We start from the raw sequence: 15,131 nt of genomic DNA, 5'->3' as shown, positions 1-15,131 counted from the left end.
GTAATTTTTGTATTTTTAGTAGAGGTGGGGGTTTCACCATGTTAGTCAGGCTAGGCTGGTCTTGAACTCCTGACCTCAGATGATCTGCCTGCCTCAGCCTCCCAAAGTGCTGGAATTACAGGCGTGAGCCACTGCACCCAGCCTCCTTTACGTTTTTATCCATTATCTTTACCATTATCATAGAAGCAAAGGGTGTAAGGCCTCAGGTATGCAGTCTAGTCCGTGGACCCAGCAGCGTAAGCATCACCTGGGAGCTCATTTGAACTATGAGGATTCATCCCAGTCTTACTCAGAATCATATTTTAATAAGATCCCCACATGATTTTTATGTGTGTATTAAGGCTTGAAGCACCCTCTTCAGGACTGCTAGAGTGATGTCTCAAATTTCAGAAACAATGTGAATGCTTTATTTCATTTTATTTTCCTACGGAAGCATAACCTGGTTTATTTTAGGCAGTGTACCAGAATTTATTGCAAGGATCATAATCTGAAAATGAATCTGAAGCCTATTTAGTTTTTAAAGGAATTGTAGTTTCCTGCCTATTATGTAGATTTGCCTCATGTCTGCTCGTTATTGGGAACTAATACATTGTTTAAAGTTTTTTTTTTCTTTTTTTGAGATGGAGTTTTGCCCTTGTTGCCCACGTTGGAGTGCAATGGTGCGATCTCCGCTCACTGCAACTTCTGCCTCTCGGGTTCAAGTGATTCTCCTGCCTCAGCCTCCCGAGTAGCTGGGATTACAGGCATGTGCCAGCATGCCTGGCTGATCTTGTATTTTTAGTAGAGCTGGGGTTTCTCCGTGTTGGGGGGTTTCCCCATGCTGGTCAGGCTGGTCTCAAACTCCCGACCTCAGGTGATCCACCCACCTCGGCCTCAGCCTGGGATTACAGGCGTGAGCCACCGTACCCGGCTGAATTATGTATTTTTTAATTTAAAAAATATCTCTTTTTTAGAGATAGAGTCTTGCTCTGTCACCGAGGCTGCAGTGTGTGGTGTGATTATAGCTCACTGTAACCTTGAACTCCTGGGCTCAAAGGATCCTCCAACCTCAGCCTCCCAAGTAGCTGGGATTACAGGCACACACCACCACACTTGGCTAATTGTAAATATATGTATATTTTTTTTTGTGGAGATGGGGACTTCTTATGTTGCCCAGATTGTTCTTGAACTCCTGGCCTCAGGTGACCTCCCACTTTGGCCTCCCAGAGCTGTGGGATTATAGTTGTGAGCCACTGCACCGGGCCTTAATTTTTTTTTTTTTTTTTTTTTTTGAGACAGAATTTTGCTCTTGTTGCCGAGGCTGGAGTGCAATGGCGTAATCTCGGCTCATTGCAACCTCCGCCTCCCAGGTTCAAGTGATTCGCCTGCCTCAGCCTCCCTAGTAGCTGGGATTATGGGCATGTGCCACCACAGCACCGGGCCTTAATTACACGTTTGAACTTAAGCGACATTTTATTGAAAACTAATTGTTGTGAAGAGGAATGGTCTAAGCATATGATTAGGATAATTCATATTATGAAAATTTAGGTGAAATACAGACTTGGCAAGCTTGTTGAATGTAAAAATGTTTTCTGCTTTCTTTGCTGACATCATATTTCCAATTTCAAGGGAAAATGTGAAGAACCAAAATCTTTTTCAGCTGCCCGCCTGAAAAAATTATTGCTATTTTTCTGTTCTTTTTTATTTGAGACGGAGTCTAAAAATTGCCCTGTTGCCCAGGCTGGAGTGCAGTGGTGGGATCTCGGCTCACCGCAGCCCCGCCTCCCAGGTTCAAGCGATTCTCTTGCCTCAGCCTCCCAAGTAGCTGGGATTACAGGCACACACCACCATGCTTGGCTAATGTTTGTACTTTTAGTAGAGACAGGGTTTCACTATGTTGGACTGGATGATCTTGAACTCCTGACCTTGGGTAATCCGCCTGCCTTGGCCTCCCAAAGTGCTGGGATTACAGACGTGAGCCACCGCTCCCAGCGTGTTGTTACTTTTCAAGGAACAGATTGAATTAATTTTTTGATGTTTCCTTTTTCCTTCTTTAACTATTTGGTATAGGAGAAATTGACTAGGACTGTCCCTGAGAGCTGGGGGATCAGTGTGTCAGGAACACCTGTGTTTATTACCTGTGTCCATTCTCTGTGTCTTCAGTGGCCATTTGAAACAGTCTACATCCTTTTCAGTTAAAAGATTATCAGTAGGCTGGGTGCGGTGACTCATGCTTTTAATCCCAGCACTTTGGGTGGATCACCTGAGGTCTGGAGTTCAAGACCAATCTGGCCAACATGGTGAAATCCCGTCTTTACTAAAAATACAAAAAATTAGCTGTGGTGGCATGCGCCTGTAATCCTAGCTACTCGGGAGGCCGAGGCACGAGAATCGCTTGAGCCCAGGAGGCAGAAGCTGCAGTGAGCGGAGATGCACCACTGTTCTCCAGCCTGGACGACAGCTGAGACTCCGTTTCAAAAAATTAAAAAAACAAAAAAAAAACAGATTATCGCAATTCGTTACTCCTTGTGGAAGGAGGAGAGGTGTCTGAAAACAGATCAAATGAGGAACAGATGATGAAACCAGAGGGGGATGGAGGTGGAGTAAACGAATATTGTGTTAATTAGTGTTAAGGAGTATGAGAGAAGAGGATAAATTTAGTAAAGAAAACATAAACAAGATTTCAGCTATGATTCATTTGCTTTGCTGGAAGACAGTTTAGGAGTATTTAATATTTTTAGTTTGTTTTTAAATCTGTATGAAAGCAGATGAAGAGGAGTGGGAAGTGAAAGAATAATGTTACTTGAATAACACTTATCTCTGGTTTCAGGGATTTTCATTACAACTTTACTAGTATTTGTTTCATTAGCTGAATACTGTTGGAGAAGAACTCAGTTTTAGATAAATTCTGAAATGGAATTAATACATTCATATTACTTACTTGCCTAAAAAACTTTTTTTTTTTTTTTGAGACGGAGTCTCGCTCTGTTGCCCAGGCTGGTGTGCAGTGGCCAGATCTCAGCTCACGGCAAGCTCCGCCTCCTGGGTTTATGCCATTCTCCTGCCTCAGCCTCCCGAGTAGCTGGGACTACAGGTGCCCACCACCTCGCCCGGCTAGTTTTTTGTATTTTTTAGTAGAGATGGGGTTTCACCGTGTTAGCCAGGATGGTCTCGATCTCCTGACCTCGTGATCCGCCTGTCTCAGCCTCCCAAAAAAAACATTTTTATTATAGGGTTTAAGATTAACGAGATTTTAAAATGAGTGATTAGAATTTAAAGTGTATAAAGTTTGGTTTATCAGATGACTTGAAAGGATAGTTTTATGAATATCAGTGTTTTTTTATTTTGCTGTTTTATTTGTGCTGCTTATTTGCTCTATTCATCATAGGGGCAAAGGGAATGTTAGCGATCATCCTAATAGTTGATAAGCTAGTAAAGATGAAGGTAGGGGATAATTTTAGAGTAAGGCCTGTGTGGCTTAGTGTGTTTCAGAATATCTGAAAGATGTTTCCATGGGCTGGGGTGTCAGATAAATTAGAAACCTAGCTGGGCAGAGTGGCTCACGCCTGTAATCCCAACACTTTGGGAGGCCAAGGCAGGCGGATCACCTGAGGTCAGGAATTTGAGACCAGCCTGGCCAATGTGATGAAACCCGTCTCTACTAAAAATACAAAAAATTAGCTGGATGTGGTGGCAGGTGCCTGTAATCCCAGCTACTTGGGAGGCTGAGGCAGGAGAATAGCTTGAAGCTGGGAGGTGGAGGTTGCAGTGAGCCAAGATCGCACCACTGTACTTCAGTCTGGGCAACAAGAGCAAAACTCTGTCTCAGGGGAAAAAAAAAAAAAAAAAGAAACCCTTTATTATATCTTCATCATGGAAATCATAATGTATATAAGTTTATTTTAAAGGGTTAGAGAAGTTAGACTGTCAATCATTTTAACTTGATGTTTCCTTTTTTTTTTTTTTTTTTTTTTTGAGATGGAGTCTTGCTCTGTTGCCTAGGCTGTAGTGCAGTGGCGTGATCTCGGCTCACTGCAACCTCTGCCTCCCGGGTTCAAGCAATCCTCCTGCCTCAGCCTCCTGAGTAGCTGGGATTACAGGTGCCTGCCGCCATGCCCGGCTAAATTTTTGTATTTTTAGTGGAGATGGGATTTTACCATGTTGGCCAGGCTGGTCTCAAACTCCTGACCTCAAGTGATCCGCCCACTTCGGCCTCCCAAAGTGCTGGAATTGCAGGTGTGAGCCACTGTGCCCGGCCTAACTTGATGTTTCTTAAACTTGTTTGATGGAGTTTCATCCTCCCCATCACCCCCATGGAACACCCTTTTTTTTTTTTTTTTTTTTTGAGAACGGATTCTTACTCTATCACCCAGGCTGGAGTGCAGTGGCATGATCTCAGCTCACTGCAACCTTTGCCTCCTGGGTTCAAGCGATTCTCCTGCCTCAGCCTCCTGAGTAGCTGGGACTACAGGCATGTGCCACCATACCCAGCTAATTTTTGTATTTTTGGTAGAGACGAGGTTTTACCACGTTGGTCAGGCTGGTCTCAAACTCCTGGCCTCAAGTGATAATGCCTGCCTTGGCCTCCCAAAATGCTGGGATTACAGGCATGAGCCTCCGTGCCCTGCTGTTTGACCCATTTAAAAAATGACTTGTGGTTTATAAGACAAATTGTCTGAGAATCTGAATGTAGGTACTTCTGCCTTGTCAGCTAGAGCAAAGAAAGCCTACATAATCATTGTTTTGTAGTTGGCATCTCATCTCATAACTTTTAAAAGAAAGGTTCTCAATTTGTCAACGTTTGCTGCCTAGGTAATGTAGTGACTTATTTTATGCTGCAAATGTATGCTTGTTTAGAATTTCTGAAATAGGCTGGCATGATTTCATTCTTGTAGACTTACGACTAAATTACTCTGTACTGATTCTGAAAAGATTTGTCTTTTTTTTTGGTGCATGTATTAAGAACATAAGTTGCCTGGTCTTAAGAGTTTTTTTCTGGTTGGGTGTGGTGGCTCATGCCTGTAATCCCAGCACTTTGGGAGGCCGAGGTGGGAGGACTGATTGAGGCCAGCAGTTTGAGACTAGCCTGGTCAACATAGTGAGACCGTGGCTCTGTTAAAAAAAAAAGAGGATTTTTTCCGAATGTGTCCATTTGTCTGTGGTACAAACCTATCCTCTAATTTTTCAAACCAAAAAACTTCTTTGTAACTTTCTCCTTAAACCCTCCACCTTCAATCTGATGACCTATTCTCTATTTCTATGCTACTACCCCGGGACAGATCCTCCATTTCAATCTTAGATTATTACCCTAGTTTCTTAGCCGAGTTCCTTGACTATCTGTTTGTCTTTGGTAGTCCACCTTGGAATACAGGTACAATATTGATACTCCTAAAACGCTGTTCATGGATATGAAAGAAGTGACTGTTCTGCCTAGATTTTAGAGTCTATGTGACTTGGACTCATGGTTTTTTTGTTTCTTTCTTCCACTTTGCATGCTTGGTTGTGCTTTTTCTCCTGATACTCCCATCTAACTAGAGATTTATTCTCACATTATTCTAGATTACTCTCCCATGTTTACTCTGAAAATCTGTGGCACTTGTAGTTTATAGTGTAGAATTGTAGCGATCTGAGACTACTACAGTTGTTAGTCTGTTCTGCTTATAACCAGTAAAGTATGCTAGATGACGTATGATGAACTTTCTAGCATAGTATTTGGCACGGAGTAGGCATTTAGTAAATTATTGAAATGTTTTAAAGGCCTTTGAAGGCAAGATTTCTCTTACCCAGGGTAATGCTGTAATACGCATTTAGATATCTTACTTCGATAACTTTTGTAATAAGTTAATAGAGTTGGTTCTTGGAAGAACAAAATCCTATTTTAACAGATATTTTAGGTCCTAATTTGTGTCCTAATTAGAGAGGGTCTGTTAGGTGCTTGGGATCTTGTTTAACTGCACACATACCGGCACAACTACTGTTAAATTTCTTTTGTGCTTTTTTCCCCCTTTAGAACAAAAAAGGGTTTAACAGTTGTGTGCTTTTAATAACATTGTATTACCTTGTTGGTAGCCTCCACAACCTTTTTTTTTTTTTTGAGACAGAGTCTTGCTCTTGTCACCTAGACTGGAATGCAGTGATGCCATCACGGCTCACTGGAACCTCTACCTCCCGGGTTCAAGTGATTCTCGTGCCTCAGCCTCCCAAGTAGCTGGGATTACAGGTGCGAACCACCACACCGGCTAATTTTTGTAGTTTTAGTAGAGATGGGGTTTTGCCATGTTGACCGGGCTGGTCTCGAACTCCTGACCTCATATGATCTTCCTGCATCGGCCTCCCAAAGTGCTGGGATTACAGGCATGAGCCGCTGCGCCAGGCCTTCACAATCATTTTTAATATGTTTAACGTTTCATCCTGTGGTGTATTACTACTTAATTTTCTTTTTTTTGTTACATTAACTGTTTTAATGGTATAGCATGTCATTGTTTCTTGATAAAGTATTTTCTTCTTTTTGGATACCTGAAGTGGAAATATATGTGTAGGGCATTAAAAACAAAAACAAAAACAAAAACCTTGTGTTTTCCTAATATTTTGAGGGAAAATCTTACTGTAATCTTTCTTCCCTTCTAATCAAATACTCTGTGAATGCTCTTTTTTTTAAACTTTTTGAGACAGTGTCTCGCTCTGTCACTCAAGCCCGAGTATAATGATGTGATCTTGGCTCACCACAGCCTCTGCTTCCTGGGTTCAAGCAGTTCTCCTGTCTCAGCCTCCTGTGTAGCTGGGAGTACAGGTGTGTGTCATCGTGCCTGCTAATTTTTGTATTTTTAGTCAAGTTGGGTTTTGTCATGTTGGCCAGGCTGGTCTGGAACTCCTGACCTCAGGTGATCCGTCCGCCTCGGCCTCCCAAAGTGCTGGGATCACAGGTGTGAGCCACTGTGCCTGGCCTTGTGAGTGCTCTTACTTTGTTTTCAGGGGAGTATGATTGACTTTCACTTTGATGGAGTTTAGAACACAGACTGCTATAGAAGATTGCCTAGAGAAGATTTTTTTTTTCTTTTTTTTTTTTTTTGAGAGTCTTCGCTCTGTTGCCCAGGCTGGAGTGCAGTGGCGCAAGCTCGGCCTACTGCAACCTCCACCTCCCGGGTTCAAGCGATTCTCTGGCTTCAGCCTTCTGAGTAGCTGGGATTACAGGCACTTGCCACCACACTTGGCTAATTTTTGTATTTTTAGTAGAGATGGGGTTTCACCATGTTGGTCAGGCTGGTCTCGAAATCCTGACCTGAGGTGATCCACTCACCTAGGCACTCTGGGATTACAGGCGTGGTAGAGAAGATTCTAAATTGCCTGCATGTTTGGATTATTGATAGAGTTCATAGTTGAGTGTTAAGTGCTTTTTGCAGAGTGACTGACAACCTGTGATGGTGATACTATTGTCTATTTTACAAAAGAAGCAAGGCTTAAAGAGTTTTAAGTAGCTTGCCCAGAATCACACAAGAATGGGCATATGAACTTTAGGGCTGCTTGATTGAAAGCATATCCTCTTCACTGCAACTCTGTAACAGTCTTCCTTGGGCATGTTAGAGACTTGAGAAATACTAGCTGTGTGATTAGGGTATTTTGTCTCTTAAAATAGGGCGAGGTGGGTTACAGCCCTTTCTGTGATACTTTGAATCTCTTGGCTACAAATGTGACACTTATTAAATTAAATTGCTCTTTGAGATTGGAGTGAAGGGATTTCTGAAAGGATTGATCAAATTAGCAAATAACCCTGTATAGTAGAAGCAAGGATTTTTCTGAATTCCCTGTTATTCATAGTATTTAGATGCTTTTACTTAACTCTTCTAATCTTTTTAGGGCTGTTTCTGCAAGTTTTAATTTTTGATAAGAATAAGGTGCCATATTAGGTATTTACTCTCTGTTACTAGTTGCTTTATATACATTACCTCATTTCTCTGTAGTGGTCTTGTGAATTAGATGTCAATTTGTAGACGAGAAAGTTAAGGCATAGAAGTGAAGTAACTTGCCAGGATCGTACACATTGAGGTGGAGTTAAGATTGGAACCCATATTTGCTTGTCTTTAAAAATCTCTTTTTTTTTCTCTTTTGGTCAGAGTCACTGTCAACCAGGCTGGAGTGCAGAGGCATGATCTCAACTCACTGCCACCTCCTCTTGGGTTCAAGTGATTCTCAAGCTTTAGCCTCCTGAGTAGCTGGGATTGTAGGCATGTGCTACCATGCCTGGCTAATTTTTTGTAGTTTTAGCAGAAACGGGATTTCACCATGTTGGCCAGGCTTGTCTTGAACTGCTGACCTCAAGTAATTGACCTGCCTTGGCCTCCCAAAGTGCTGGGATTACAGGCCACTGTGCCTGGGCGTTTTTTTCGTATTACTACTTTAGTCAACAAAGTTTTAAAAGACATTTAAGAATTTTATTTTTTCCTGCCTTTAATATATTGTTCAGTATTGTATTGGCTGCATTGGGAGGGGGAATAAAGAAGTATAAGCCTAGGCCGGGCGCGGTGGCTCAAGCCTGTAATCCCAGCACTTTGGGAGGCCGAGACGGGCGGATCACGAGGTCAGGAGATCGAGACCATCCTGGCTAACACGGTGAAACCCCATCTCTACTAAAAAATACAAAAAAAAAAAAAAAACTAGCCGGGCGAGGTGGCGGGCGCCTGTAGTCCCAGCTACTCGGGAGGCTGAGGCAGGAGAATGGCGTAAACCCAGGAGGCGGAGCTTGCAGTGAGCTGAGATCTGGCCACTGCACTCCAGCCTGGGCGACAGAGCTAGACTTCGTCTCAAAAAAAAAAAAAAAAAAAAGAAGTATAAGCCTAGTCGTTCCCTCAGAGAGCTTAAAATCTGTTAGAGGGGCTGGGTGCAGTGAGGTGGTGCATGCTTGTAGTCTCAGCTACTTGGGAGGCTGAGGTGGGAGAATCGCTTGAGCGTAGGAGGCAGATGTTGCAGTAAGCACAAATTGCACCACTGTGCTACAGCTTAGGTGACAGAGTGAGACCCTGTCTCAAAAAAAAAAAAAAAAATCTGTTAGAATAAACATTAGGCATATGTGACTAAAAATAACATGGTTAATTACTTCTGTGATTCATTTATTCAGTGTGTCCTATGTGACTGGTATTGAGCTATTTTGTGGGCATACAGCAGTTACTGCCTTTATGGAGATTTCCTTATTTTTAAAAGTCTGTTTCTACTGCCATATAACAGATAAATGGGATAATTATAGATTATGACCTTACAATAAAGGAAATAAGGTAATATGATAAGAGTGTAAGGAGGGAGGGCACTATTGCCCTGGATAATGTGGTCAGGGGAGGGCTTTGGGAGGAGATGATGATTTGAGCTGAGATCTGGAGAGTGAGAAGCCAAAAGCTTTAAGAGCAGGGGCAGGAGTATTGCTGGTAAAGACTTGAAGGCATGGCCGGGTGCAGTGGCTCACACCTGTAATTCCAGCACTTTGGGAGGCCGAGGGGGGCAGATCACCTGAGGTTGGGAGTTTGAGACGAGCTTGACCAACATGGAGAAACCCATCTCTACTAAAAATACAAAATTAGCCAGGTATGGTGGCACATGCCTTATAATCCCAGCTAGTTGTGAGGCTGAGGCTGGAAAATCACTTGGACCTGGGAGGCGGAGGTTGTGGTGAGCAGAGATTGGGCCAAAAAAGACCTGAAGGCAGGACAGAGCCTGGCACATTTGGGGAGGTAAAGAGACCTATGTATAGAACATGGAGAGTACAGGGGAACGGAGCATGAGAAGGTTTGAGAGCTAAGAAGGGCCTTGCGGTGGGTTCTGTTTAGTCCGTTTGGGCTTCTTTAACAATACCATAGACTGAGTAGCTTGTAAATGACAGAATCTTATCACAGTTCAGGATCCTGGGAAGGATGATATTGGGGTGCTGGCGTATTTGATGTTTGGTGAGGGCCTGCTTTGTGGTTCACAGATGGTTGGTTTTTTCTTTTTCTTTTTTTTTTTTGACAGAGTCTCACTCTGTTGCCCAGGCTGGAGTGCAGTGGTGCTCTCAGCTCACCGCAACCTCCACCTCCCAAGCAAGCGATTCTCCTGCCTCAGCCTCCTGAGTAGCTGGGGTTACAGGCGTACGCCACCGGCTGGTTTTTGTATTTTTAGTAGAGGCAGGGTTTCACCATGTGGGCCAGGCTGGTCTTGAACTCCTGACCTCAGATGATCGCCCGCCTCGGCCTCTCAAAGTGCTGGGATTACAGGTCTGAGCCACTGCGCCCAGACCAGTTTGTTCCTTTTTGCTGTGTCCTCTTGCATGGTGCAAGGGGTGGGGGAGCTCTCTGAGGTCTCTCATAAGGCCCCTAATCCCATTTGGGGATGAGGGGACTCTGCCCTCTTGACCTAATCACCTCCCAACAGTCTCACCTTCTGACAACATCACACTGATGATCAGGTGTCAGCTTATTAATTTTGGGACACAGACATTCTGATCATAGCAGGAAGTCAGGTGGTTGGGGCAGTTTTGATACCTGGACTAGTTAGGAAAGGTCTCAGAGAAGGAGGGGTTTTGTAGTGGAAGGGTAGCTTGAAAATAGGGTAAGTTGTAAGGCCAGGCACCCAAGATTTGGCTGAGATGGGAGGATCCCTTGAGCCCAGGAAGGTTGAAGCTGCAGTGAGCCATGATTGAGCCACTCCACTCTGGCCTAGGTGACAGAGTGAGACCCTGTCTCAAAAAAACAAACAAAAAAAAAAACAAAAAAAAACTCTTTAGGAAACCTGTATATTTGAAGATCAAGGGCTAAAAATTCACTCAGTACCATTTAGCAGAGGATGTATAACATCCATTACACATCCGTTTTAAAAACAGCATGTTTCTAAAATTATACATGTCTTTACAAATAAACGTTACAGTATTAATAACTATAGAGGCACCATTAGGACTAGTTACAAAACATGCTGTTAACTTTCTCAAGGCATCTCTGAGCCATCTCTTAAGGTGTCTATTTTGATCGTGGGGCTTTAAGAACATTTTCTTTGCTTTAATTAGTTGTAGGTCTCCATTTTCATTGTCTTCATCATTGGCTTGACCTCCCTTTTTGGCAAACATTTTTCCTGTTGTCCCCACCAAGGTCTCATTTTCTAGCCATTTCTTCTAGCCATTTCTTTTTTTTTTTGAGACGGAGTCTCGCTCTGTCGCCCAGCCTGGAGTGCAGTGGCGCGATCTCGGCTCACTGCAAGCTCCGCCTCCCGGGTTCACGCCATTCTCCTGCCTCAGCCTCCCGAGTAGCTGGGACTACAGGCGCCCACAACCGCGCCCGGCTAATTTTTTGTATTTTTAGTAGAGACGGGGTTTCACCGTGGTCTCGATCTCCTGACCTTGTGATCCGCCCGCCTCGGCCTCCCAAAGTGCTGGGATTACAGGCGTGAGCCACCGCGCCCGGCTTTTCTAGCCATTTCTTCTTCTTCTTCTGACACATAAAATTCCACTGTTCCATCTTCAATATCTGCTTTGTTCTTAGTATTCATCTGAAGCATTAATTTCTCAACCTCAGGAGTAAATCTGATGAATGACATTCCTTCCATAGAAATGATCTTCACATAACAAGAGATGCTCCTCTTCTGTTAGGAAATTCTTTACTTTTATTAAGCTCTAGCAAATCTGAGTACCAGTGCTCTTAACTAATTTTATTTTCTTCCTCTTCTAGTCATTTCTTAGTTTTTGAGTCCAGTCCTCTTTGCATGAACTTCATGTGCAGCAGGTTCTTGGAGAACTTGGTCTTGTGCTCTGGTGCCATGCTGGCTTCAGCTTGTGCTGTGTTCTGGCTACCTGCTGTTTCTTAGTTAAGAGACTAGAATGAGAAAGTTACATGTAAGGATGTCAGTTGATAGTGTTATTGAAGGACCATGATGCTTGTTTATTGTTTGTGTACCCCACTGGAATTGTTGCTCCAAGAGGGCGTGAACTTCGTTTTGCGAATTATGGGGTATGCCTACATATAGGACAAAGCTTGGCACATGGTAGGTGCTTAGTAAAGGCTTGTTGAATGAATGAGTAAATCTACAAGTCTTGAATATTTTGAGGAAAAATTTTATTGTAATCTCCATTTTATTTTATTTTTTTTGAGACAAAGTCTCACTCTGTCCCCAGGCTGGAGTGCAGTGACACTATCACGGCTCACTGCAACCTCTGCCTTCTGGGTTCAAGCATTTCTGCCTCACCCTCCCAAATAGCTGGGACTACAGGTGAGCACCTTCACACCCGGAAAATTTTTGTATTTGTGGTAGAGACCAGGTTTCGCCATGTTGGCCAGGTTGGTATTGAACACCTGACCTGATCCGTCCGCCTCAGCCTCCCAAAGTGCTGGGATTACGGGTGTGAGCCACCACTTCTGGCCGAGACAGGGCCTTCCTTTCTTGCCCAGGCTGGAGTGCAGTGGTATGACTAGAGCTCACTGTAGCCTTGACCTTCCCGGCTCAGTTGATCTCTCACCTCAGCCTCCCTAGTAGCTGGGACTGCAGGCACATGCCACCACTATTTTTGTTGTTGTTGTTGTTGTATTTTTTGTAGAGATGGGGTTTTGCCATGTTGCCCAAACTGGTGACTTCCTGGGCTCAAGTGATCCTCCTGCCTTGGCCTCCCAAAATGTTGGGATTACCGGCGTGAGCTGCCACACCTAGCCTTGGTAGAATTTTTTTTTTATTTTTTGTTTTTTATTTTGAGATAGCGTCTCTCTGTGTTGCCCAGGCTGGAGTGCAGTGGCATAGTCTTGCCTTACTTGAAACCTCCATCTCCTGGGCTGAGGTGATCCTCAACCTCCCAAGTAGCTGGGACCACAGGCACGTGCCACCGTGCCCAGCTAATTTTTGTATTTTTGGTAGAGATGCAGTTTTGCCATGTTGCCTAGGTTGGTCTTGAACTCCTGGCCTCAAGCAATCCACGTGCCTTGGCCCCTCTAAAAGTGCTGGGTTATAGGCGTGAGCCTTGTGCCCAGCCTCTGGGTAGGATTGTCTAAGCAATGTTGTATTCTTAGTTGAACATGTAAGAGGTAAAGTAGAGATTCCTCTTCAAAGACTCCCCCCACCGATCTAATTCAAAATAAATAGTAACTTCTCTTAAAAGCAAAATTTATTCAAAGACCTGTGCTAACATTCTTAAATATCTGCTAGCCGTAATAAATAAGTCAGTGTACTTTATGTTCTTAGCTCCCATAATTTAGCCTAAATATTTGCCCTGGCATGCTTATATTGGTCCAAGCAAGCATCAGGTCATAGCCTCTTCCTCTTCCTTATTGGAAGGTGTTTTTGCCTTTCTCAGCATTCCACAAGTTACTTCCTCCTTCCTTTGTTCTCCTCTGCCTCTTTTTTTTTTTGGGGGGGGGATGAGTCTCCATCTGTCACCCAGGCTGGAGTGCAGTGGCACGATCTTGGCTCACTACAAGCTCCACCTCCCAGTTTCACGCCATTCTCCTGCCTCAGCCTCCTGGGTAGCTGGGACTACAGGCGCCCGCCACCATGCCCGGCTAATTTTTTTGTATTTTTAGTAGAGACGGGGTTTCACCATGTTAGCCAGGATGGTCTTGATTTCCTGACCTCATGATCCGCCTGCCTCAGCCTCCCAAAGTGCTGGGATTACAGGTGTGAGCCACTGTGCCTGGCTGCCTTTGCCTCTTTTTAAAAGTTGTAAGTTGCTAGCCTGTCAGGACAAATACAAAATGTGAGGTTCCGTTCCAGCCAATAAAAACCGGACACAGCAGTAGGATAGACGCATCAGGTTATAAATGACCCTGTCTCCTTTGCTTGGTATACCTTCATGGCAAAACTGCTGGCAAGTGTACCCTTTCTGCAGAAGATATAAATGGCCTTGCTGAGAAAATGAAATTTATGTTCAAATGCTATTTCTTTACAGCACCGAGGAATAAGCATTTCTATTTTTTTTTTTTTTTTTGAGATGGAGTCTCTCTTTGTCGCCCAGGCTGCAGTACAGTGAAGCGATCTCGGTTCACTGCAAGCTCCGCCTCCCGGGTTCACCCTATTCTTCTGCCTCAGCCTCCTGAGTAGCTGGGACTACAGGCACCCGCCACCATGCCTGGCTAATTTTTTGTATTTTTAGTAGAGATGGGGCTTCACCATGTTAGCCAGGATGGTCTCGATCTCCTGACCTTGTGATCCACCTGCCTCGGCCTCCCAAAGTGCTGGGATTACAGGTGTGAGCCATCGCGCCTGGCCGGAACAAGCATTTCTAACAAACATATAAGGCCAGCTGTATGCTTTTTGTTACATATCTTCTGTGATATAGAAGCAAACAAGAAAGTTTTGCAAACAAGACAGTTGTTAGCACACCTGCATACATGTGAATGCATGGAATACATTCCTGTGGTTTGAGTACTTTTGGTTGCCTAAAAATCACATGCATGGGCAGATGTTTAAAAAATTGAACATTAGATATGCTACTATAACTTACAACAGAAGATTATATAAGCTGCATTTTCCAAAGTGGCTGGATTTGACAGGAGAGACAACTAGTTCTGATTTTATTCTGTTTAATCCCACAACCAGACTAGTCCTTCTGTTGAACTGATAAGGAAGATTGTGAAATTGAGTCATTCTCTTGATTTCTGTAGTGCCTCTTCTTTTTTGTATCCTAAGTATGAAAATGGGTTACTTCAGGGGCAAATGTATTTCACGTGAAGACAACTTTACTTTTAGTGTGCTTTGGATTAGAGTGAATGTGGTGTCAGAAAAAGAAAATTCAGTTCTGATACTAACAGTTTACTAACAGTTTTATTCTGATACTCCCACCCCACAGTTTAAGGGCGCAGTCTTGCAAGACCGCCCTCACTTTAGGCAGCAGCTACAAATGGAGTGCCTAGGCTACCTACACCTCTGCCCGGTAGACTACGAATTTTGGGATTCCCATGGCCCTTCTTAGGTTTGATTATTAGGTAGAATGACTCACAGAACTCAGGAAGACATTTTACTTACCTTTATGCCTTTGTCATAAAGGATACAACTCACGAACAGCCAAATGGAAGAGATATATAGGGCATGGTTGTGGGTGGGGAGGGCTTCAAGTGTTGCCCTCCCAGGACCTGTTTTCCTCTCACCTTGAAATGTTCACAGACCTGGAAGCGCTCCATATCTCCTGTTCTGGAGTTTTCATAGAGCTCAGTTTCCAGCCC

The 15,131-nt window shown here is 43.8% G+C and overlaps 1 protein-coding gene and 1 pseudogene across 2 annotated transcripts in view; one reads left to right on the top strand and one right to left on the bottom strand.

The window, feature by feature from the left end:
• Window positions 1-15,131, top strand: part of LOC105494398 (cell division cycle 42) — a 40,211-nt gene that overhangs the window by 4,859 nt on the left and 20,221 nt on the right. The window lies entirely within an intron of this gene.
• LOC139356186 (M-phase phosphoprotein 6 pseudogene) lies at window positions 11,368-11,747 on the bottom strand (annotated as a pseudogene).

This window comes from Macaca nemestrina, chromosome 1, assembly GCF_043159975.1.
Source record: "Macaca nemestrina isolate mMacNem1 chromosome 1, mMacNem.hap1, whole genome shotgun sequence".
In the NCBI taxonomy this organism is placed as follows: domain Eukaryota; kingdom Metazoa; phylum Chordata; class Mammalia; order Primates; family Cercopithecidae; genus Macaca; species Macaca nemestrina.
The sequence above is the reverse complement of the archived record's forward strand: the minus strand, read 5'-3'. Positions and strand labels throughout refer to the sequence as shown.